This window comes from Carcharodon carcharias, chromosome 25, assembly GCF_017639515.1.
Source record: "Carcharodon carcharias isolate sCarCar2 chromosome 25, sCarCar2.pri, whole genome shotgun sequence".
NCBI lineage: Eukaryota > Metazoa > Chordata > Chondrichthyes > Lamniformes > Lamnidae > Carcharodon > Carcharodon carcharias.
In genome coordinates, this window is record NC_054491.1 from 12652701 (window position 1) to 12680277 (window position 27577).

The window sequence follows — 27577 nt, forward strand, 5'->3', positions numbered from 1 at the left end:
TGATGGATAATGGGAAATTTGGAAAAGTAATCCATTACAACCAAGAAATCATCTCCACGGGCGCTAAAGTGATCAGTTGCAAGTCTGGTCCATGGATGTGTAAGTACCTTGTGAGGAATAATAGTTTTTTCTGGTTTCTAGGCATGAATGTTTGACATGCCCCACATTCTCTCACGGCCTTTTTGATGTTTTTGTGGAGTCCTGGTCAATATACCATCTCTTTGGCCAATCTTCTGGTTTGATCAATTCCTACGTGTGGCTGGTGCAACTGTTGGAGAATATCAGGCCTCATGCACATTGGGATCATGGCTTGATTTCTCTTGAAGGTGCCTATTTCAGATATCCTGCATTCATCTCTAGAGGGCTAAAATGGTCTTACAGCCTCTAGACCATCCTGGAAGGTCTCTGGTTATTCGCCAACCACTGTCTTTCATAATTTCTATAATACAGGATCATAAGATGTTTCCCGCTGTGACGTTGGCACTTAGATTGCCCAAAATGCAGAAGGACAACGTGCAGAACATTTTTTATTTCAATGTTCACAAGATCTACTGGGAGATGTCTGCAGATTTTGACAGGTTAGACTCAGGATATCAGTTGTGACCATGGACTTAACCGGCTTGTGGTGCACCTCACAATTATAGCATTGTATTTTGACCAGTAAGCGCTGTAATCTAGGTGGTGCACAAGTTAAGGGTTTTCACCAGATCATTTCCAACAGTTTATGGTGGGTTCCCATGGACTTCTTTCCAAACATGTAAGTGTGGTGCTGGGTGCCAAATACCAGCTAAACTTTTGTGTGCTATATTTGAATAATTAACCTGGGCAGTGGACAAATTCTTGGAGGCAAAAGCAATAGGCTTCCCTTTCTGGAGGAGGTATGCTCCATGTCCTTTTTGGGATGCATCAACCTCAAGCATAGTATCATCAGTCAGGTCATAAAAGTGAAGAGTTGATGGTCCTACGGTGAATGATTTGTTAAAACATGTTGGTGATCCTCCTGCCAAACAAAAAGTACTTCTTTTTTCAGAAGTTCATGATGAGATGAGGTTTCTGGGCAAAGTATATGTATATAGGGTGAAAGGAAATTAAACAAACTGAGGCAACATTGTAGATCACTTTTGTCTTGTGGAGTGGGCATTGCACTGATGTCTTCTAGCTTGTTGGGGTCAGAACAGGTGCCCGTGTTGGAATAGATGGATCTGTAAGAGTTAATCTGTGTATCGTTGATGTTGTAATTCTGACTATTTAACACAATACATTCTCTGCATGCATCTTCCACCAGAAGGTGCAAGTTTCAATCATGCTCCTATTTTGTTGTGCCAACAAATGCGATGTCATCTGCTATGCAGATGCATCCTGGAATCTCGCATGTGATCCTCTCCATATGTTGCTGAAAAAGATTCTGGCTTATGGAAAGCCAGAACGGTAACTTTTGGAAACAGTAACTCCCAAAAGGAGTATGGAACTTCATCAATCCCTGGATGTCTTCTCCAAATGCACTGGCCAGTTGCTATTTTTAGCACTGAGTTTAAAGAATTTGGAGTTCACAAACTTAGGGTTCAGGTCCTCAAGTGTGGGAATTTTATAATGGCATCATTTTAGAGCCGCACTCAGATTCCTTGGGTCTAAACAAATGCACGTAGGGCCATCTCCTTAAACCTCTCCACCTCTACATTTCTCATCCTTCCTTTAAGACACTCCTTAAACCTACCTTTTCATCAAGCTTTTGGTCACCTCTCTCAGTATCTCATCAGGTGACCTGGTGTCAAATTTTATTTGATAATCACTCCTGTCAAACACCTTGGTGTGTTTTATTATGTTAAATGCATTATGTAAATACAAGCTGTTGTTGTTGCTGTTGAGGAAGAATTAGACAGCAGGTTAGCAAGATGGAGCTTTACAGCATTGGATGTAAAGAATGCAGGCAGCTATAGGCATTGTTGGAAAGTCCAGCATTTATAGCCTGTGCCTGAGAGGGTTATGGTAAGCCTTCTAAGAATCAAAAATCATAGAATAGTACAAAAACAGGAGAAGGCCATTTGGTCCATCAAGTCCAGACCAGCTCTTTCAAATAGCAATTCCAATTGTCCCATAGCCCTACTTTTGCTCCACATCCTTGCAATTTATTTTCTTCCTTCAAGTATTTTCCAATTCCACTTTGTGCTTTTGGATCTGGATCTGCATCCACCATCAATTAGTGCAGTCTGTGTGGGGAAGGTGCTCCGACAAAACTATGTAGTGGTTTGATACAACTGAGTAGCTTGCTCGACCTCTTCAAAGAGGAGGAGAGTGAACCAAATTGACATGGGACTGGAGTCACATATAGGCCAATGGGTAAGGACAACAGATCCCCATTCATAAAGGACATTAGCGACCAATATTTTTACAATAATCCAATGGTTTCATGGTCAATTTTACTAATACCAGTTTTTTTATTTCCAGATTTTGTTTTTATTAATTCAAATTCTCAAACTGCTGTGGTGAGTTTTGAACTCTTGTAATCTGGATTATTAGTCCAGTCGTTTGCATCACTAGACCAGTAATATGTATATACATACATGTACCCTATCTATCAGGCCTAAATCTGATTTTTCTTCAACCAACTTGAGTTAAATTTCCCACCTTACCCAAAACTGTTCCTCTTCAGTCCCCCCCGATACGCATATACACTCTGGTCTGTTTAATAAACACAGAAATAACTCTTGTTGTATTAACCAGTTGGTACAGTTGGTCAGACAATATTTAGGCCCTTCCAAGTAAAGGATTTCAAAGATGAAGCTCACCAGCTGAATGAGCTCCTGTTTACTACTCAACATTCCGTGTGGGATTCCACCCGGCTGATCAGGAAGGTCCGAGGATTGATCTCTGGCCTGTATTTAATAAATTGCTCTCAACCTTGAAGCATCTAAAACTATACTATGTTATAATGTACATATCCACCACAGTGGCCTTAGTCTGGGAGATACTGCTATTGTTAATTTAATTTATTACATCACTTACATCAGTTGCAATTACTGCACAGTTGTAGGCTCATAATGAACACAACATTTTCCCTTCACCAATTGTGCCTGAAGGTTGTTTGCAGAACCATTGTTGTTGTTGGGCTAGAAAAATTCAATCTGGGCTTTCCAGCAGTTGCTGCCATTGCCTGAGGACAGAATTGCACAGACCTGTTGAAGTGTACATTGCAAGGGGAAATATTGTGTCCATTCTAAGCTGAGAGCATAAAAATTGGTATTACTGAATATAAATGAGCTCTGTGGTTGAATCAGCACAATCCTGTCCTGATAAATGGAATGATATAAAGGAAAGTACAGTTCCCAATGAGAGAATCCTTGTTTAAAAGAAGCAAAATGTTTTAAACACATATGGCGTAGAAATTCTACAGGTAAGTGCAAGGTAGAACTTGGTGCATTATATGCCTACCCTACCCAACCTCCTCCATCCCACACCTACTCTACCTCGTCTATCCCACCACAGCCTCTTTCCCCTCTGTACAATACATGCCTTGTCTCCTCCGTCTCACCCCTGCCCTACTATCTTCCTCTTGTCTCCTGTCTGAATTTAGCAAGACCTGGGAACACACCTCACTGCATTTCCTACATTTCTGCTCCACAGCTTATGCAACCAGTCAAGTCAGAATGTTTTGAAATTTTGTATTATGTTCCTTATAACCAACTAAATGCAATAACTTTTCAATAAAGAAAAGAAGAAGCAATATTTTGGCTAATCAGAGAGATTTCCCAGGGTTCATGGAATTTGTCAGACTCTAAAATTGACATGTACTGGAGGGGCATTAACAGGATTCTATAGAATGGACGATTGATTTCACATTTTCACCATAGCTTGAGGAACGCCTTGTGTGGATCTGGAAGTAGCAGAGACAAAATGAATCAACATAGCCGCCCTTGATAGAAAGATCATTGGCAAACAAGGTCAGGAGTTTTCTAGTCTAATTACTCTCCACATAGGGAAAACTATACCTCTCTACATTGCCTAAGGAATGAAGCTGTGCTGTGTGTGGGTTGAGGAGCTAACGTTCAAATAATGGATTGTTTACACTTATTTGGTCCACCTGTTGCACAGCACAGAAGAGAATCTTCCTGGAACATTCAGTGTTTATTATGGAAATCAAAAGTCCATGAAAAAGCTGTTAAGTGTATAATAAGAAGGGCTTAGCTGGTTGATATCATGTGAGTACAAATATTCCTCTTAAGTAACTAAAATCTTGTGATGGCTGTGATTGCATAGCTCAGTCTCTCAAAACCCCTCATCATTGTGTTTAATTCCCAATCCATTTAACCCTTCTCCTAAAGAGGCTAAAGCAATTTCATGCCATGACTGCACAACTATAGGGTTTGGAACAACAACAAAAAAACTTAAAATAACCCCTGGAGCATCATTGGCACAGAAGGCAGATATTATAAAACAGTCGCCAAATCCTGCCAAGATGCATCCGTAAATTCCACTGCTAAAATATTCTTCTGATGAAAATCCTCAGTGTTCTCCCTCAATAGCTCTGTGGGCTTATCCAGTGAGTACCGCAGACCAGTGAGCCTCCAGCCAATTCTCAATCTATGCAAGATAGCCAATATCAGTGGAAATAGTGCTGAGGCAGGTACTGCATTCAGTCTTGGTCTCCCTGGATTCGGATGGGGAAAAATCAGCCAGCCAGGAAAATTCCCATTACTGATTGAATTTTTAGCCCCCCCGTTTCTGACAGATGCCCTCTTTGGTTTGATTGCCTGAAATTGCTCACTGTCAAAGCTTATATGACTGATAGGCACTTTGACAAGGCACCAGAGAGTAACCAGAACCATGAAGAAATCAATGTCTCCTGGAGAGAAATGTAAGGAGAAAATCAATGGAGAAAGATTGGCAAGCTTAAAAATGAAGACATTCATGTCAAGGGATAGACTTGTGAGACAAAAAGATACAAAAACAATTTATAGGTAGTTGTGACATTTTGGGAAATTCACAAAATTGGACAAATGTAATAAAAATCTAAAGATTTCAATTTGAAATACTGGCACAAGAATATTTCTGGCCTGTAAGAAGAATGGAAATTTAATTATTAGAATCTCCAGCTGACTCAGTAATCAAAATTCCCATAAAGACGAGCAGTGCTATTCCATATCTGCTGAGTGTAACCACTGAAGGCCTTGCATTTCTTCCAGGCCCAGGAGCTGTGCCATTGTTTGTTCCTCAACAATGAAGCTTATGTTGCTCAGGGCGTCTGATCGCCTTTCATTATGGATACAAGTCAGTTGCTTTCTATCTTTCCAACAATTTTTATTCTTATGCTGTCGAGGATGTAAGTCAGTACAGGAAGATAAGTTTCCATTCAGGGTTCACACAGAAAGCTCCCAGCTCAGTCAGTAACAGAAACGAAATGTAAGCTTCCTCTTGCAATGACTCGACCCTAATCACCAAGTAACTCCCATTACTGTGATATTCAATTTTCTACATTAGCAATCCCAATAGTGAGTAACATTACTTTTATGTTTTTGGTTATCAGGTTTGCTTTGTCTGGCGAATGCAAGCTGTGCCCTTGATATTATCACATTAGTTGGTGCTTGAAACAATATAGGCAGAGAGACCGATAAACTGAACAAACACTGGTAGTTTATTGGAAATAAGAACAGGGCACAAACAGCATTTGTGCTTCTTCAATCACCTCCAGCTCTAGACTTATAGTTAACCAAGAAGCCCACGTTGTGTATCGATTACAAGTCAATACAAGTCACATGGTCAACCAACTACATTCTCTTAAAGGTACATAGCATTCCACTTTACCATAATTACCCAATTCATGCTAAATTGCTCTCAGCATTGTGCTGTAGATGAGTTTAATTGAATTAAGTTGCCCAAAGCTCAGTTCACCAATGGGTCATATTTTCCTCCTCGGTAATTCTGGCCAAACAAAATCCGACTAAAGAGTACAATAAACCACTAATTGACTATTTTATCTTGTTGATTCTAATCTGAGAATTCATATTCCTCCAAAAATGAATTAATGTACTTTAGCAAAAAGGTGAGTACATTTCCAGTTGCTCAGTCAAATCAAACAGCAATTATTTTATTCGAGTTTACATAAAGTCAGTGAGCTTAATGAATGGGAAACTTTTGCAGGCTTAGAAGTGTCAAAGAATCATTATTTCAAAATAATTGTGATTGACTATATTTTTCTTTGTCCTTACTGGCAAAATCAAACACTCTTTGCAACAACATTTTCCCACAATTTCATTTGGACTAGAAATGTCAACTAAAATGGTCATTCCTGCCAACTTTTTGTATCAGAGAGTTTTTAAAGTGCAGCCAAAAGAGAAAGTTTTCATCCAATTGACCTTGAATTGTTCTGCATCCAATTTTCAGAGGCAAAAGCTTCTAACCACGCCATAGGAACAGGAAAGGCCATTCAGCCCCTCAAGCCTGTTCTCCCATTCATGGCTGATGTGAGACTCAATCCCATTTACCCACCTTTGCTCCAGATCCAATGATACCTTTAACTTACAAAATTCTACAACCTAAGAGTTGAAGATTTGAATTGGCCCAACATCCGACAAACTTTTGGGGATAGAGTATCACATTTCCACTATCCTTTCTGTTAAAAAAGTGCATCCTGACTCCACACTGAAATGACCTAGCTCACTTTTATGACTGTACTCCTATACTGATAATTCCCCATGCGAGGAAATAGTTATCTGCATCTAAGTTTTCAAGTCCTTTCTTAATTTTAAACACCTTAATTCTATAACTTCTCGACCTTTAAGGTATTTCTTAAATGGTGAGAGGCTGGCATATGTTGAACTTCAAAGGGACTTGGGTGTCCTTGTTAATGACTCACTGAAAGCTAACATGCAGGTACAGAAAGCAATTAAGAAGGCAAATGGTATGTTGGCCTTTAGAACAAAATTTGAGTATAGGAGTGAAGATGTCTTACTTCAATTATATAGAGCTTTGGAAAGACTGCAGCTAGAGTATTGTGTGCAGTTTTGGTTTCCTTCCTAAGGAAAGATATACTTGCCATTGAGGAAGTGCAATGAAAATTTCTGAGATAGAGGGATTGTCCTATGAGGAATGATCAAATAGTCTGGACATTTATTCTTTCGAGTTTAGAAGAATGAGAGGGGCTCTCATTCAAACATACAAAATTCTCACAGGGATCAACAGGGTAGATGCAGGAAGGATATTTCCCCTGGCTCGAGTGTCTAGAACCAGCGGACACAGTCTCAGGATAAGGGGCAAGTCATTTACATATGAACATACGAATTAAGAGCAGGAGAAGGCCCCTCAAGCCAACCCTGCCATTCAATAAGATCATGGGTGATCTGATTGTGACCTTAGCCCCACATTCCCATTTAGGACTGAGATGAGGAGGAATTCCTCCACTCAACAGTTGGTAAACCTTTGAAATTCTCTTCCCCAGAAGGCTGTGGAGGTTCAGTCATTGAGTATGTTCAAGACTGAGATTGATAGTTTTCTACATATTAGAAACATCAAGGGATATGGGGATAGTGCAGGAAAATGATGTTGAAGTAGAAGATCAGCCATTATCTCATTGAATGGTGGAGTAGGTTCAAAGGGCTGAATGGCCTACTCCTGCTCTTATTTCTTATATCCTTACATTTTCTAAACTTAAGGGAATACAAGCCATGTTTATGGAATCTATGGTATAAAGACCAACATTTATGTGCTCGCTTTTATTAATTTGTGTACATATGGGCACCAAAATCCATCACAGTTCTTAGTCCCTCACCATTAAGAAAATATTGTTATTTGTCCTTCCCAAATCCAAAGTGCATGACCTCATCTCTTCTCCATACTGAGCTCGATCGGCTACACCTTTATCCATTCACTTAATCAATGTTGCACTCAGCCAGCTCTCACCTGTGGTGAAATTTCTAAGATTATTTTAGTATTTTCTTGGTTTTTTTGTCATGGTATCACTTCAGACTTGTTTACGTGATTGACTACATCCTTCCAGGTTCACCAATTGTTGACAGAGAGTGATTTCTAATTAGCTGTCTCAGACCGACTCTGTTGGTTTTTGACCAACAAAGTTCAGATTTGTTAAAGTTTTGTTTTCTGTTTCTATTTTTCCTTGTCTCACTGGCACCTTGGATATTTTCCACCATAATTAAAAGTTGGCATATTTTGCATTTATTTGTGTTCAAGTTACATTTTGCTTTATTGGGTGAATTTTATACTGCCATTTATAATTCATAGCAGCAATCTGTATTTCTTTTTTGGAAGAACAATATTGTTACATTTCTCAACAAGCAAAGAAGTAAATAAACAATTATTTCTGAAAACTACCAAAGATACATGCAGACAAAACAGAGGTGTGCAATGGTACAGGAGGAAGCTGTACTGCACTGTTACCTGGATAAACAACAGGATAGCGGATAGACAAGTTCAGCCCAAGGGAATCTCTCAGCCTGTCTGACAATTAACAGAGATGAGCCTGTGGTCCTCCAGCAGAGTGACAGACAGATGAAATAAGGTCAAAGATAAAGAATTTCCTGACCCCAGATCTACTTCTGCACCAGAAGTGGGGGAGTAATTGATGTCAAGTTGCAAAATAATTCCATGTCTAACAAGAACAGAAAAAAAATACAATTATACCGCAGATGTGGTGACAAAGGATTAAAGTTGAGTACTGACTCCCAGATTAACCTCCATTTTTTAGCACAGCAAACTGTCCACATCACAGGCTAATACATTTTTTAATAGGAGATCATAAAGATTTTACATTGTTAATAGGGCACACTTGTTGCAGGTACTATGTGATCCTGAAATCCTCTAGAGAACATGTCCTCCACAATCAACTAACTGAAACATGGCCTGCAATTGGATTACTAATAAAATGAGTCCTGATTTCAAACATTCACCGGCTTTGAGCAGTTGAAAGCAGCACCTTGATTTCTGGTGAAGAAAGCTGTTCTTCAAAATGGCCTGGGAAATCTCCCCCCGCACCTTGGTTTATTGCCCCTCCCATTTTTAAAAAACTGCTTGTTTTTTGCATAGTATACAGCACATGTAAATTCAACTCGAGTCAGCTTCCCAAAACGGCTTATCATTTTGAACATTGCCAGTCAGGTGGTACTTTGAATCAACGTCTGCTGTTTCCAGGCCTAATCATTGCAGTTTTCATAAATTTCCACAAGTTGGAGTTTTGAAAATAAACACCTTCCAAGCACCCCCTGCCCATCCCCCGTCCCCCACTCCCCATCCATCCTGCCCCCCAACCCCGCCAAATTATAACTTATGGAAAAATAAATAAATAAACCGTGTGAAAGGTACTTCGACAACTTTCAAAAATGAGCCCCAACAATTTGTATGTGGGTCGATTGTAGGGAACCACTGAGGAATGTGCATCTTGATTCTATGCAGTCAAGCCCCAGCCTGTTAAACCAAGCGATGACAGACTCCTGGTAAATTAAATGCCAAGGTTCAATAGCCTCAGTTGAAGTGTTTCTGTGGGAAACTGTATCTAGGCTTGGACTCAATGTCAACAATGAGTTGGTAATAGATAATCATTGAATTGCCATGGGCTCCATATGGACCATGGCGCTGTGAAATTGTACCAGGTATTGCTGTTGACAGGTCAGATGTTCACTGTGCCACGTAAACAAGCAATTCCAAAACAATCTCCAAGGATTTTATGAATGTCTTTTCTTCAGCTATTAACTCCCTTCTGAAGGCAAGCTAGTCAGGGGCCTATCCCTTGCTCATTCAGTAGAGGAACGCCTGAGGCTCACACCCAGTGTGGTTGCTCCCCCTTCCTCATCCCCTTTGACTCTTTCTCCTTTATGGTGATACTCAACTCAGTGATTCCTCCTACTAAACTCATTAACACTCTTTGTGTTTGAATTATTTTGGTGCTTGTGTCAGATGGAGGGAATGGCATGACGTGTTTAGATCTTGGGTGTTGTTGGGCCGTGACATCTCACCTTGAGAAGACCTCATAGGAAGATGTGTTACAGTGCTTTCTGAATGCAGTACTTTTAACAGAGGCAAGATCCGGCATACAATGAATCTTAGTACTTTTGTGCAAAGTCCACCTGTGTGTTACTGAGTGAGAGAGTAAGTAAGAATAACAATACATATAACACAAGGGAGATAATTGTCATCAACTTCCAGTTTTAGGATCCTCAAGGCTTTCTCAGTAAAGAAGATTATGTTCCTAACTCCACAAATGTATATATTTCCCCATGATACATTTGCAAAAACTCAAGAAGCAGCAATAATTAATTACATCAAAAAGATTTTTAAATAATTCTTGGCTGACTAGATTACCCCCATCCCAACCAATTAAGCATCTAGAGTCTCTGCATCTCTTTTACATGTACTGGTTTCTATGAAATTTAATTGGGGCTAGTCTAATTAAATTTAGTTGAGCTGGAAATAAGCCCAGTCCTGATTTTGCCTTGATCACCAAGTCAGGGGTTCAATATATTGTAGCCGTATACATTGTCGTGGTTTTTATAATGATACAAAAAGCACCAATCGCTCATAAGGGATTGGGTGAACACTTTGTGGGTTCATTTCTTAAGACTAGGCACATAGGAACATTTATACAATGGTATAAAATTTGAAGACATCACAGCTGCAGAGCTGTGAGTGTGTACTCTGCTGAGAGCAAATACAAAACTAAAACAGGATTGCATGACACACTTCCTTTCTAGTGATGGCATGCTGCTATCCCTTAAAGGCATATTACAACATCTTCCTTTCTTTTTAAAGATATTTTCCCCCTTCCAAAGGATCATAACTATTTACAATACATGTATGTGTTCAGTTATCGTTACATAAGTGCATCGAACAGGTGAATCTATGAGCCTCTAACACGTAAAGGTAATCTGCTGATACACCCAGATCTTATAATGGTAATCTGGTCTGGAGGTTTCTTTAACTGCTCACAGTGTTTGTGGGATTGTCATTCTTGCATGTTGTTCCTGGTTGCATTTGGGATCTAGTCCTTGAAGCAAAAGGATTCCACGGCATTTGAGGAGCTGGGATGGATCTGATTGGTCCTCAGTTATGCCTCACTGTGTGCCTTTGTGTGTAATTATTTTATAGGACTTCAATATTGCTGAAAGAAGAGATATTTTTGTTGAAGCTTTTCACCTTGCACTCATCAGGACAATTCACAAGAATACCAAATATAAAAAGAACAATAATTTATACTGTATTAGAAGAGAATACTCATTGGTTGGCAAGTGGAATCTGATTGATAGAGGTGTTACCATGGATAATGCAACAGTTGATGGTGACTGACAGTTAACTGCCAAGCATTATGTGAAATTTAAACCAGGCAATTTGACTCTGACTGATCAAGGTGTTGCCCTGCTGAATGAACCAGCAAATGGCTGTCGCTTAATTTGTTTAGCTGTAACTGGCTCAATGTGTGTCCATGTTCTTTCTGTCTGCAAAGAAATAGGGCATAGTAAGACATCCTGCAGGATAATAGCTACCCTGATCAGATCATTTTGTGCTGTATTTTGCAGAAATTCATGAACAGGTCTAAGGCTGTCACTTTGGGCCCTGAAAAGTGCTCAGTCTACCTCAGATTACCCTGAAAGGACAAGGTATATAAAAAATTTGAGCAACATTTGAGCAGCTAGCTGTTTCACACTGCTTCTATGCAGTAGCAACATGAGTGGTATTCACCACTAACAGGATGCGGCCGTCAAGCCAAAAAGAGTTTCGCCTATCTCTCAAATGAGTAATGTGGTGTATGAATTTCAGTGCCACTGTGATGCTAGGTTTGTAGGCAGTACATCCCCAAGACTGGTGGATTGTATCAAACAGTGTGTCCCTTCTGCTGTTTGCAATGGGCAAGGTACAGATTGTACCCAATCAGCCTGTGCTTGCAAGACTCCAAATTCGGTGTCCAACATTAGGTTTGATTCCACAATTGGACAACATTTGCTAAATAATCCTCAGTGTGCTAGGAATTACACTGACAACCAATTTAAGATTGTCAGTCAGACTCGCAGTGTGGCACATTTGCATGTACTGGAAGCTGCATATATTAATACACAGGGTCCTGTTCCTTACAGACAGAAAGAATATGTACACACATTGTGCCTGTTTCAGCTAAACAATGTAAGGGACAGCCATTCGCTAGTTCATTCCTCAGAGCAATGCCTTGACAATAGTCAAGCTGCCTAGTTTAAATTGCAAACATGCTTGGCAGTTAACTGTTAGTCACCATTATCCTTTGCATTCACCATGGCAATGCATCTACCAATCAGAGTCCACTTGCCAACTAACCAGCATTCTTTTCTCATACAGTATAAATTGTTGTTTCCTTTACATTTGTTATTCTTGCGAATTGTCCTGATATGTGCAAGATGAAAAGCTTCAACAAAAATGTGTCTTTTTTCAGCAATATGCAAGTTCTGTACTATCATAGCGCTTGGTTCTGAACAAATCCTTGTCACCTCGGCTGGTTATGACATACCTTCTGGGGGAGCCTGGGTGTGAACTTGTTGTCCTAACTGTAAACTTAGCAATTTTCAGGGGAGGTGATGGCATAATGGTATTGTCACTGGGCCAGTGTTCCAGAGACACAGGGTAATGCTCTGGGGACCTGGGTTTAAATCCTGCAACAATGGCAGATGGTGGAATTTGAATTCAATAAAAATCTGGAATTAAAAGTCTGACGATGACCATGAATGAAAATCATGAAAAACCCATCTAGCTCACTAATGTCCTTTAGGGAAGGAAATTGTCTGGCCTACATGTGACTCCAGACCCACAGCAATGTGGTTGACTGTTTAAAAAAAAAATTCCCTCTGATGGGCAATAAATGCTGGCCTAGCCAGTGATGTCCACATCCCATAAACGAATGAAAACAAATTCTGTCCCTATGTTTTTATCATGCATGTTGGTCATCTCTTGCAGTTTTAAAAGTTGCTTTCTAGTTTCTGAGAGAGTGAACTGGCTAAGAGTAGGTAGATTGGTAACATGGTCTGCCAAACATAAGCTCTGCCAGTGATGGAATAGTTGCACTTAAAGATGTCACTCTCAGATGCAACATTGCAATATGCAGATCTTGCTTGCCTGTCTACATTTGAGTGGGCACAGTTTCTCACTAGTTACCCTATCCATACCCCTCAGGATCTTGAATGCTTCTATCAAGTCTCCTCTTAACCTTCTTTTCTCCAAGGAAAACAGTCCCAACCTCTATTCTCATAGCTACAGTTCTACCTCTGGACTCATTCTTGTGAATCTCCTCTGTACTCTCTCCAATGCCTTCACTTCCTTCCTCAAGTATGGTGCTAGAACTGGGCGCAGCACACCAGGTGAGGCCTAACTAGTGTCTTATACAGTTCAGTTTGACCTCCTTACTCTTGTACTCAGTGCCCCTATTAATAAAGCCTAAGATACTATATACTTCATTAACTGCTCTCTTTCAATATGCCATGCCATCTTCAATGACTTATGTACCTATACACTGAGGTCCTTCTGTTCCAGCACCTCCTTTAGAGTTTTTCCCTTTATTTTATACTATCTCTCCATATTCTTCCTGCCAAAATGAATTGCTTCACACTCCTCTGCATTGAACTTCATCTGCCACTTCTCTGCCCAATCCACCAATATGTCTATGTCCCTTTGAAGTTCAATACTATCCTCATCACAGCTGACAATGTTTCCAATCTTCATATCATATGCAAATTTTGAAATCATGCACTGAATGCTACAGTTTAGGTCATTGACATATATCAGAAAAAGCAGGTAGATCTGTAATCACTGGACCTTTAGTCTCCATGATGTAGAATATCTATGGGTACTAGGAGGATTGATTTTACGTGCAATCCAGGACTATGGATCCTGTATATCAAATTATTGAACCATTGTACACTGACAGTTGTGCAGTAGTATGTTTTGCCGTGGTCTTCCGTGTCTGTGGATACATTTCTTTTAGAATTTGCAGGGTTAGTATGTTAGCATCTTCCCCTATGTCAATCTTGGCCAATAACGAATAGTTGCCAACTTTCTTAGGGCAGGTAATTCAAATCTTGGCAACACTTCGGATGGTGAGATGGCTTCCATGTTTTACACTAGATTTACAGTATGAAACATGTGTTCACTGCTCTTTGTCTCATTGTGCACAGCAGCACCATTTTCTGGTTTGTCAATCACCTCATGTATATGTTTCTGATGGAATACCTGCTGCTCATTCTTATTGCTTGAGGCACCCGTTGTGTACTGTCAGTTTGGAGCTGTATCAGCCTTTGCTCTAGTGCACTGCCACTGTCAATGGCCCTTTCTGCCACATGCCTTGCAAAATTGCTGGAAAGCTGGGCATTTCCTTGCTGCATGCAGCAGACCACACCCTCTACATGTCTTACTCGGTTTGGGTGTTTTAGTAAATGCTTCAACAATTGGTACCTTGTATTAATTATGTTTTTAGCTAGTCTGCAATGTACCTTTAAGAATAATACTTGTTAAGGAAGATCACATGAGCTGTAATAGCCAATAGGAGAGTAGGCAAGGCTACCTCAGCAGTCAGTGTAGAGTTAGAGTTGGAATTGAAAGCCCACATGTCGTTGCTGCTGAGTGTATTGTAAATAAAAATGTTTCCACCCAGGAAGTGTCTGCTGGTCAACTCTATCATTAATAGTATAACTCAGCCACCCTACAACAGACCTGTAAGCTTTGTCGACCTGCAAGGATCACTTCGTTATTACATCCATTGTTGTGTAATTCTTTGACGCTATACGTTTTGGGCTTGTCTAGCAGGTCTCTCTGGAACTCTTCCATGGGAGTGGATGTGATCACCAGCTCAACAATTCAGTCTGCTAGCTCTGTGTTTGACAAATCGCAGTACATAGCCTTTTCTCTGCATCTGCTGACGAAGTGGTCTATGGATTCTGTAGGCTGTTGTCGAAATGAAATGAACTCTAGTCGATGAATATGGAAGTTTAACCTGATTCTGAACCAGTCTGCCAATGTAGCACATATCTTTTGGGGGTCTTTTGTAATCTGGGATCCTCTAGCTCTTTTTCTGTTAATCCTGACCTGTTCAGTCTGTGTAGACCTTTGTTCCCAATTGCTAGGCGAATTTTTAACGACTTGCTTATCTGGTTCAGTTACACCTGAATCAAGAAACCATAGCTCTCTTCATTGTTTAAAGATTTTTTTAAATTCAAATAGTGGGTCACATGTAGCCCAATTCAAAGTTGGGAATTTTGTGGAAATTTTGACAATATCCCTTTGACATTCCTTCTCCTATATTGCTTGGGATGAGTGTCACTGTAGCCACTTTTGTACGCTTTTCCAAAGTTCCACCCATTACAATTGCAACCTCCTCTGGCCCAATTTTTAGGAGGCTTTGATGTGTTTGATTGTCCCTCGCTCGCTATCGATCCGACCCATACACTGATCACTCGCCTTTCCCAACTGAGCTAACCCATGCTGATCCTCTTAATGCTCTGTCCCACTCACTGAACTGACAAGCTATGTGCTGCAATTTCACAATGAGGGATCCATCTGCCAACCAGCTTTTACTTTGAGTATGTGTCTTCAAAGCTTTTCTGCTCAGTCAGCACTCTGATGTTTCAACACTCTCCGAATTTGTTGCGCTCCCACCAAAACATCAGGGATTGTCCCGTGCCATGTAGCATGATCTCAGACTGTTCACCATGTCGTACCTGTACTTAATCTTGAGGTCAAGCTGAGCACCATGTAGGTTAGAAGGAACCCCTGCTTCACTATGTCATGATTGTCTGACCACCATTGAGCACCATGTTGTGTTTTTATAATGATATAAAGGCACCAATCACTCATAAGGGATTGGGGGAACATGTTACGGGTTCATTTATCGAGACTAGGCACATGGGAACATTTACACAGAGGTAGAAAGCTTGAAGACATCAGAGCTGCAGATGTGCGTGCGTGTGCTCTGTTAAAAGCAAAAGCGAAACTAAAACAGGATCACATGACACTCTTCCTTTCTAGTGAATGACATGCTGCTATCTCTTCAAGGCACATTAAAACACACATTTGCAGATATAATGAGCTAGATTTTATTGCCTTCATCATGTTACAATACTGTATTGAAGTTATGTGGTGAATTACTAGATGCATTTAAGAGGATGCTAGATAAGTACATGAGGGAAAGAGAAATAGAAGGAGATGCTGAAAGCATTAGGGGAAATAGGATAGAAGGAGGTTCCTGTGGAGCATAAATGTTGGCATGGACTATTTGGGACAAATGGCCTTTATCCGTGCTGTAGATTTTCATATTTCTATGTAATACTAGTGCATGGCTACCTAAAACATTGTTTGAAATCACCCCCACTCTGCTATTAAAACAAATGGATAATATATCTACTAAAACAATGGAGTTATAAATTTCAGATGTGTATATTAAGCTTTCCACATTTGTAAAAGATGATGTAATGTCAGGGAATATTTGTACCATGCTCTGTAGTACAGATATAATTATGAGTCAGGAAAGTGAATATTCACCTTTTTAGAGATATTACGTGATTCTCATTTTAATGCTGAAAGTATTCAGAGACATTCTGACTCTCTGCCTGTCCTGGGCCTTCCCTTTTTATATAATGCTTCCATTCCTCCTGTAGGGTCCTCTACTCTTAGTTGCTCATGTCTGTGTAGGTGCAGCGATGATCGCACATTTTGCTGTACTGAACTGCCACAATCATCTAAACCTGCAATTGAAAGCTTGTCCCCCCGCCACACAAGCTCAGTAATCATAGGAGAAGCAACTGGAGCCATGCAAGATTCATGCCAATATGAAGAAATTAAATCTGGCATTGATGGAAGTCTTCCTAGATCCCCAGCAACAATAACTGGCCTTGGTACTTGTAATTAGTCACACCACATTTTTTTTTTCAAACATTGGTTATTCATTCAAATAGCTTTCACATCATTGACTCAAGGTGAGAGAGAAGACAGGGAAAGCCCTCTGCAAAGGTTGTGTATGTTTGTTAATGTTTTGAGTCTAATATGACTCCTCTTCAGAATTCTGAATCCATGGGCAGAATGTCACCCATGTTGGGCGAGCTCAGTGGGGGCAGGTGGTGGAGGTTGGGCAGAGCTGCCTCAGGGAGATGAGGCGTTATATAAAAAAAAATAAAAATAAATATGACTCTGTCACATGAGCAGGGACATGTCATTAATTAAGTTTTAAATTTTTCATTTTATTTTCATTTGCTTTAGGAAGCCTCATCCCACCTGTGGATGAGATTTCCTAAAAAGTGCAAAGGCCGCTTGGCCTTTTCACCTGCCCGCCAACTGTAAGGTTGGACGGGCAGCAAAAAATTCAAGCTAATTGGTCATTTAATGGCCTTAACTGGCCTTTTAATTGTAGTCGGGCGTGCTGCCGACTTTAACTCATGCCCGCCGAACGAAATATCACACAACTACATGTTGATGTCATGACCCTCATCCGATGTCAACGCACATCATTTTACACTCAAACAGGTCAGGCACCGCCTGCCTGCTGAGCTAAAAATTTTACCCCATATTGAACTCAAAACATTAACGCTGTTCCTCTCACCCCCACAGATGCTGTCAGGCCTGTTGAGTTTTTTCCAGCATTTTCTGCTTTTCATTCAGATTTCCAGCACCCACAGTATTTTGCTTTTATATTATTATATATATTTGTCACTGGTATATATGTCAGTGATACTCCCAACTGTTGAATTTTCCATTATCTCTGCCTTTCACTGTTTTCCTTGACTTGCAAGCCTTGCACCATCAGGTCACTGCGTAAGAATATGAATGGGGGAATTTTCCATGTCTTTCACTCCTTTCGCACTTTCGCATGACAGGAGTTCAGCCATTAGAAGATGCACATCCCTCGCTTCCTTGACTGCACTTGCTCAGCTGCTTTAACACTGTGCAACACTCCTACCAGTGGGATTAAATTCATTAAAGGCTGGTGCGATGGAATCTATGTTTTCAAAATTTGTATCTTTTTGAGGCAGTCCAAAACTGAAAAGGAAAACAAAGGAAACTTGATAACACCAGTTTCTAAGGAAACAAAAACTGAAATTGGGATTTGGAAGCCAAAATGTCTGGGCAAACTAAAACTGGTTGAGGCTATATTAAGGGCTGCAGAGCCAGCCAAGCGCAGTAGTAGCAGTTGATGAGTCCAGTGGTGCAGTACAGGCAAGCTGAAGAAGTCAGAGTCCAGATCCAAAAGCTGGAGATAAGTTGCTGCAACTGTTTCTGTTACTTGAAGATAACATAAGTGGATCGACACAATCTAGATTGAGTTGAGCAGGTTGTGCAAACATACGCAATTTGTAGTGAAATCTATGCCTGTGGAACTCAGGTTGGTTGTGCGCTGTCGTCGGCTGGGGATTAGTTTACATCCTGGAAGGCAAGGAGCTCAAATCTTCATGGGGAAGACAAGAGTTCTGAACAACTTTGTGACTAAATTTGAAAGCCTGTATGCTGTATGGACTGCAGGGCCAATTTGTAAGATCTGTCTTAGCGTATCTGCCATTTAATGTGTAATTTATAGTTCATAATCGACCACAATGTGCCTGTTAATTCATGCTTAACTTATGTTGATTCTGGATGTTAGAGTGTAAGAAGTTATCAAAGATAGTATTTGGTTTTTGCTTTGTTTGACTCTTGTATAGTAATAATTCTTCTGTTTTAAACCACGGAGTTTTGTGGCTTATTTAAAGCAAAACATTGCAGATGCTGAAAAATTGAAATAAGATCAGAAAATGCTGGAAAAACTCAACAGATCTGGCAGCATCTAAGGAGAAAGGAACAGACTTAATGTTTTGAGTCCAATGTGACTCTTCTTTGGGATTTTGTGGCTTCATTCTTTTAGTAAATAACTGGGATTTCTGATGCAAGATCAAAGCAGCTTCAATGTAAAGATATTGATTGCCTCAAACAATGTAGCAGACTTGCTTAAGGCAGGAACGATATTTTAGATAAGTGTAAAAGTGCTGGTAGAAGTGAATTTTCCCAGAGGAATCATTGGATAGAGATCAGAAAACGGAATCATTGCCAATCTTATCTTCTCCTTAGGCATATGGTGATGTGACTGTTCTACTTCCCCAAATGTTCCCTTGGGTAAGATCAACTAACTCAGCAGAGATGAGGAATCAAAACCAGGGCTTTTGCTTGGAATAGCTTTTTGCCAACCCAGACACTGTCTCTATGTGTTAGGCCTCAGGTGGAGTGCCAGTGCAAATTTACACATTTACTAAGTATGTTCACTTGATTTGCCATGTGAAAGCTCTCCAGGCCACTATCACTGGTTTACAGTTAAACAATAAACTTTTACTATAGATAAATTATTTCAAAATTTCATTACTTGGACAAATGCCTTGGTGGTCATATTCTGCTGTTCTATTTCTTTGAAAATGAAAATGAAAATCTTACCCGACACATACAAATGGGCTGTGATTTAATATAGTCATGGGCAGAGAGGGGAGAATGGAGTTGAAGTGCAAAATCAGCCAGAATGTTTTGAACACTAGGGGTGGTCTTGAGGGGCTATATGACCTACGCCTTCTCCTATTTCTTATGTTCTTCGTTATTCTTTCATGGGATGAGGGCATCATTGGCAAAGCCAGCATTTGTTACCCCTCCCTAACTGTCCTTGAACAGAGTGTTTTAGGCCATTTCAGAGGGCAGTTAAGAGTTAACCACATGGCTGTGGGTCTAGAGTAGTATGTAGGCCAGACCAGGTCAGAGCAACAGATTTCCTTCCCTAAAGGACATTAGTGAACAGTGGGTTTTTACAGCAATCAGTGATAGTTTCATGGTCACCATTAATAACTTTATAATCCAGATTTATTAATTGAATTTAAATTCCATCAGCTGCTGTGGTAGGATTTGAACCCCTGTCCATTAGTCCAGTGACATTACCAGTATGCCATCATTTTCCCTGATACAGCTGTTATTTTACAGTTACTTAATAGGTCAAACTGCATTTTTTAAAGTATGGTGCTATGGGATTTTATTCTCTTTTACTGAGTTTCCTTGAATATAGCAACTCAGTGATCTTGCTCAACAATGATGGAAGTGACTGCTCCATGATCCACAGAAAGCCAGTGATTAATACCCAGCAACAAATCTAACTGCACAGTCTTCCCTATACAATTAGAAACAGGAAGGCTATTTAACACCAAGATGTAAGCATCCTTATTGGAATATTAGTCTGCTTTAAATATTGGTATAGTTCCAACGATAAATATTTACAAATTCTCAAATTTGGCTTAATAGACAAATATATACATATTCCTTGGAATGCAGCAGAAGATAATTCAAATGTTTGTCTAAAAGTGCCAAAGCCATGATCAGCTTTTAGCTGCAATGTTGGAGACCAAGAAATGTGTCCATTGTGCACATTTTTAAATAATTGAATCCATATGCACTTTCAGGCACCTTAAGAAACTGCTGTCATTCCATCAACTTTAAAAATACCAAGCATCAAAATGGCTCAAGGGGTGAATCACATTTACTGTCAACAGCTGGTTTTTGCTGTACATCCACAGCTGTCAGCCAATGGCAGGGCCAACTTAACCATTAAGAAATGTTTGCTTACCATACCCAAAAGCATCATAGCCTGTCTATTCTCGTTCTAGATGTGAACTGACCTCCTCTGCATTTGCAACAACAACAAAAACAACTTGGATCTATATAAAGTCTTTAATTTTTTTATTCATTCATGTGATGTGACCATCGCTGGCTGAGCCAGCATTTATTGCCCATCCCTAGTTGCCCTTGAGAAGGTGGTGATGAACTGCCTTCTTGAACTTCTGCTGTCCCTGTGGTGTAGATACACCCACAGTGCTGTTCGGAAGGGAGTTCCAGGATTTTGACCCAGCGACAGTGAAGTAACAGCGATATATTTCCAAGTCAGGATGGTGAGTGGCTTGGAGGGGAACTTTCAGGTAGTGGTGTTCCCATCTATCTGCTGCCCTTGTCCTTCTAGATGGTAGCTGTCATGGGTTTGGAATGTGCTGCTGAAGGAGCCTTTGTGAGTTTCTGCAGTGCATCTTTTGGATGGTACACACTGCTGCCAGTATGAGTTAGTGGTGGAGGGAGTGAATGTTTGTGGATGTGGTGCCTATCAAGTGGGCTGCTTTGTACTGGATGGTGTCAAGCTTCTTGAGTGCTGTTGGAGCTGCACCCATCCAGGAAAGTGGAGAGTATTCCATTACAGAAGCATTATAAAGCAAATTTTGACATTGACACATATGCGGAGATATTAAGCCAGATTGCCAAAAGCTTGGACAAAGAGATAGGTTTTGAAGTTTGTCCTAAAGGACAAAAGATGCGTGGAAAGGCTTAGGGAGGCAATTCCAGAGCTTAGCGTCTTGGTCACTGAAGGCATGGCCTCAAACAGTGGAGTGAGTAAAATCGGGGATGTTCAAGAAACCAGAATTAGAAGAGTATAAATACTTTGGAGGGTGTGAGGCTGAGAGTGATTTAAGAGATAAGGAGGGGAGAGGCCATGGAGAAATTTGAAAACAAGGATGAGAATTTGTTGTACCATTTTCTATTTTTCGTTGCAGATTTCCTGTGCAGCAGTTTTCTCTTTCTTTGTGGTGTGGGGTGGGGGGAGGGAGGTGGTGCTGTGGTGATGGTTAGCCTAATCTATGGAAGAGACCCATCTTGGTTCACAAGTGAACACTGCTCTGTTGAGCAGTGGACCCATTTTGGACCCATGTCCCTATGTGCACCAATATCCTTGGCCTGAAGGGAATTAGGAGAAAATAATACGTTAAAGCTATGTACTAATTTTTGAACTGAAGAGATGTGTGTTGCCCCAGAGTAGAGGTTTTTTCTTGTACACAAGCACACACCTCCATAGTGAGAGGACCCCTCCTCTGATCTTCAGTAAAAGTTGCTTTGAGGAGAAAATGCCAAAATGGAATAAAAGCCTGAGAAGAGATTAATCGCAGTAACTGACAGCCCAGATAATGGTACGAAGTGACTGAAAGTACGCACACAGAAACAAATACGAGCCAACACTGAGGAGGAGAGGACACCAACTCCAAGGCTCATTTCCACAATACAGAGCAATTTACAAACTATATTATTCCATTGATACAACCAAAGCTCTCCCCTTTGCACATGTTGCAAATAGTGTGAGAAGTTCCAAGCAAACAGTGGTGCCAGTGAACCTCAATTTCTTCAGGTTCGAAATGTTTGAAACACCTGGATACGTTAACCACAAGAAAAAGAGTCTGGCGTTCAAAATAGGTTTATTTTCCATAATAAAAACAGAAAATGCTGGAAAAACTCAGCAGGTCTAGCAGCATTTGTGGAAAGAGAAACAGAGTTAATGTTTCAAATCCACATGACTCCTCTTCTGATTTTTTTCATTAATTGCCAATTTTTACCTTGATCCTTGCACTTTAACTTGTCTCTCTTATTTTATTATTTGCTATGCTTACTTTATCAGTCTCCATGCCAACCCTGGTACTGGCTTTTGCTTTTTTAGTTGACCAACTGTATGGTTGTGGGCAACCAAATCTTAAAGGTAAAAGGGATGATTTAACCCAGGTCCAGGAAAGGGGGGGTGCACAAGGTGCTAAAGACCAGGCCTCATGCTTTAGGGGGGCCCCAGGCTCATTGACCAAGTAGCCTGACAATTAGGATAGTCAGTGTCCAAATCTGGTGAATAGGCGATCCCGATTGGCCAGCTACTTGGCAAATGATTGCTGGTGTTCTGACAACAGCAATCACTGGCTGAATAGGGTGTGCCAGATTCCCCAGTCCCTCCTTCCTTACTCACCTTGTGGACTGTTCTGTTTCTGTTGGCCGTTGTCAGGTGCTTCCTCCCCCTCAGAGCTGACTGGAGGCTGCTGGAGCCCAAAGTTAGATAAACTGGCACCTGGTGCCTCACTCTATGTTCAGTTTACTCCCCAGGAGACCCCTCCCAACCTTCACCCTCAATGGTGTGGCCCTGGCCAGGCCCTTCCCAACCCGACCTCCTCCCTCTCAATAGTGTGACGTGGCCCCCATCCCTGGCTTCTTGATCCAACCTCCTCCCTCTCGATGGCATGGCCCTTTCTCTTTTTCCCAACCCGACCTCTCCCTGGGCAGGGGCCTTCCAACCTGTCCTGCTCCCTCAATGGTGTGGCCCTGGTTCCACTTTGCTTGCCAATAGAGTACTGGAATGTAACCTGTACTAGGTAATGTAAAGCAACTAGTACCTCTATAATCTGTTAAGTTTACCTCCCACTGACTTGATACAATGGCTTTACCTCAAATTTTTCCACAGCTCTATCACCCATTTAGTGAAGTACTCTATATAATTTCCCCTGTTATCCACAACTTAATTTTTTTTAATTGTGTCCATCAGTAGTGACAGGTTTCATCATAGTGAACGTTCTGGCTGGGGTAGCTTTGTCAGCTCATTTTCTAATCTTCAAGGCTTCAATTAATTAATTTTAATTGAAGCTTCCTTCTTCCTGAGGAAAATGAGCTTTACACCATGTGGTCGGTGTTTCTTGAAATTCTGGTGTTGGGTTAACTGTGGTGATAAGAGTGGGCCAGGGAACAGTAGAAGCTCCATGGCCCATGATTTCTCTCCCTTGCCCTGGATTTAACCATGGTAATTTTAGCATCTATATATATGCGGATGCTGCATATACATCAAGGACTTAACTTGCCAACTTTTCATTGAGAACTGGTGATTCGAAGGAGAACTGCCTTCCATCAGGATGGGGTGTGTTTCTTTCTCTTCCTTTCCAATTTCCTTTTCCCATCTCCTGGAGAGATTTATTCCAGAGTACTGATCATTTTGCCTAATAACCAATCAGGCACGGTAATATCATCAAATTAATTAACCATTCCTATGTTAAGGTGCAAGAACTTCCAGAAGGAATCAATATGTGGCAGTCAGGAGCAGGAGTCCTGGCTGATTTGCCCCTACCTAATCCGGAGCGGAGGAGGTGGGGGTGAGGTGAATCATGATACCTCTATCACTGAGCCATGAGTTGCTTTTTTGATGGAAGGTTGGCAATACTTTTCATGCATCCAAGTTCCCTAAGTCTTTTATTCTTTGAGATTTTGTTAAGAATTTATTTCTTAATTAATGGAAATGTAGACTACTATGAAATAAAAATAGGAAGTCTTTCTCTCTCCACAGGTTCCTGACCTGTTGAACATTTCCAGCATTTTCTCTATTTTTTTTATAAACCATGACAGTTGGCTTTCTACAGGTGTCAATTCTGCTGTTTTGAAAATATAATAAATAAGAATCTCATTTTCTGGAAGGAAAAGTGACAATGCTTCTACATCTGGCTGTAAACAAGCAAAATCCTTTTATCTCAAATTCTATTACAGATTATTGGAGCCAAGAGGTGGAAAATGCATGAATATAACTCATGCATGAATTGAAGTCAGTGCAAACAGTCAAACATGCTCTGGATTAAGTTTCATTCTTGTCCATCACCTACTCTCGCTTTCACAGTCCTCCATCTGTTCATAGATATGTAATTCTTCCTTCACAGTTCAGTAGATGTCTTTGGGTCCAGCTCCCTGTAAGGAAAGGTATAACAGACTGATTATGAGCTCCGAGCAGTTATGTGGAACCAGGATGGGTGTGGTACAGTCAGAAGCAGTGGTGGCTGTCCCTCGACTCGAGGATGACATCTACTCAGGGTCGTGAGTTTCTGCCATGGGTCCTCATGTGACTGAACAGGCTGATTCTCAGCCCGCGGATCTTTGAGCATGATGTCCACAGGGTAGTGGGGTCCAGAGTGCAGGATTTGCTTCCTTTTTTACCTTCTCTGCTGCCGCTCCACCTCATCATTAAGAAGCTGTGGCTCAAAGTGTGATGCAGCTTGATGGGCAAGTTGTCGCCATTCTGAACAATTGGTAGAACCTCTTCTCCCAATCATTATTGTCAGTGCCGCTAAGGAGATCTTCACAGTGTCTTTGAAGTCACCTTTGTCCTTTCCCCTGGTACGCTGGCCATTTGAGAGTTGAGAAAACAGGACCTGGCGGTGGAGATGCTTTCCAGACATCCGAACACAGTGTCCAGTCCATCGAGTTTGATTTTGCAGGAGCTTTGCCTGAATGCTTGTGGAGCTGGCTTCAAGAAGGATACCTGCTGAATTAAATAGAATAATTTATACTGAATGGAACAATTTACACCATAGAAGAATTTGAAGTGAAATGGAACACTTAATTGCGGCAAATTGGCCAAAGCCAGACAGGTAATCACAGCGAGATGGGAAGAAGACCTTATACAGCTAAACGAATGCAGGACAACTTGGGAATATGCTAACCAACCAACAGCCAATCACAAACCCAACTAACCAATCTGCATCCAGGAGATGATTGTGCATGAACTCTTTCACAAACTGTATTCTGTGTGTAAAGTCCTGAAAAGTCCTTCAAAGCAACACTTGAAGAAAGAAGACAGATGATACATATCAACAGAAAGAGTCCAGATGAATGAAGCAGGAGCATCTCGGTCAAAGATCACTCCTAAGCAGCTTACAGTCATCTCAGATTGACCACCTGAGAGGTAACGTTATGATTTAATTGAAACTCTTGTTTAAAATTCTCAGTAAAGGTGTTAGATTTAGTGTGAACTCGTGTCTCAATTGTAATTCTCGGTCTCTGAATTTAAGGAAAGTGTAAAATCCCCTACACCCTCTTGTTTTAATGCTTGAGGAATCCTGCCCAGTGTCATGGACAGAATGTATTTGCTCTCTTACTGCCTGTAATCAATATGTTTTGTATCGATAGAAAGTGTCTTTTCTTACCCTTGGAGTGTGATTTCCATTTAAATAATACAGCAGCAGGCTTTCATGGGTTCAAAATAAATAATGTTATTTATTCTCACAAACTTACCCCAAATGAACACAATGTCTCACACATACGTATACACACACACACACACACACACACACACAGAGCAGAGATACAAATAAAGATATTGCGCTTTTATAGGTTACAGTTAATTCAGTCTCTGATTTACGATTTCTGATCCCCCACGTGGCAGGTCTGTGATTTCTTGAATGGATTCGATGATTTAAAGTTGAAGTGAGGGCCTTGTAAAGTGAAGGTTTATTGTAATTTAATGCCTAGGAAGTTGGATCTCAGGTAAACTTTGAAACTAGAACAGGGTAAGTATTTTGGCTGCTTGATGATTTGCAGCTAGTTTCATTGTCTGCTTCTCAGGCTAGCTGTCAACTGATGGTTCTTGAAAGGCAAAGGTGGCACAGCTTTTCTCTTCCGCTTTTGTCTTGTTGGTGTCATTTTGCAGTCTGCCCTCATCTCCCTGAGTCTTTAGATAAAACTCGTTATCCCAAGCTGGTTTTGATCACATGACCAATATTGGCAATCACTCAACCAGAATGGTTTGGAAGTCCAAAGCCATCACTACGCAATAGGAGATAAATAGTGGTCTTTCACACTTAACTTGTGGATAACCAGTTGTTAGATTGCAAACCTGGAGGCATAGATTCTGTGTTTTGAGTAAACCTATGAATTCCACAGATAACATTCATCTTGGTGTGTCCATTCGAGAGGGAGACCTCCACCCATGGTTATTCAATTCAGAACTTTCCAGAAGCTTGATAGTCTGTATTGAATAAGCAGCCATCTTAACAGTTCATCAGTTTCCATTTTCAATAGGTCAAAGACAGTTCCAGAAACTTCCATACAATCATAGTCCATGTGTAAAGTTATGAATATGACATGCCTTTACTGGTTTACTGGGCATAACATGAGCAATGGGACATGACTCAGCATCAGAAATGAAGAGTCGTTCCATGATTCGATGCAGATGCTGCAGGCATTTCTTGCCTATTGTCAAAATTTAATCTTTAACTCAACAATGTGCGTTCGGGTCAGGTAAAAGATTATTGCTGCTGCCGTTGGGTTAATTGCAATGACCATATTGCCATTGGTTCCCTTGCCAGTAAATTGTACTACTAAAGAAAATTACATCTTTACTCCTACCAAGAGTTAAATTCACTTCAAGATTGCATGGGGATCAGGCTAGAATCAATCACTCTCCACTTCCTACATGGCAAGCACAATTGCAAATGGGAAGCTCAAGAGGCAGGATAGTTGCTTGCATTGTGGCAAAATTGACTTGCATCATGAAATATTATCTAAACACAATTATCTTCTGATGAAAGGACATCAACCCGAAATGTTAACTCCGTTTCTCTCTCCTCGGATGCTACCTGACCTGCTGAATTTTTCCAGCATTTTCTGTTTTTGTTTCAGATTTCCAACCTCACAGTGTTTTGCTTTTGTACAGATGTTACTCGGTTTGCTTACTGTGACGCAGTCACTATGTTGAGTTTCTCAAAATGGTGCTTTCTGTTTATTTGCGTGAACAGAATTTGTTCGAGGGCTCAATCTTCATTAAGTTGGAGAGGTCAAGCTGTGCACCCGGAGGCAAATATGGAGCTGTCTACTGCTCCATTATTCAAAGAAAGGTTTCTTCATAACTAGTTGGTCTCTGGAGAAAATGTGGTTTCAATGTCAGGGGTATGAATGTTGTAGTGTACGAACAGCAGTAAAATGAAACTACAAGAAAGTTGAAGAAAATGTGCAGAAATTCCTTTCTATTGGT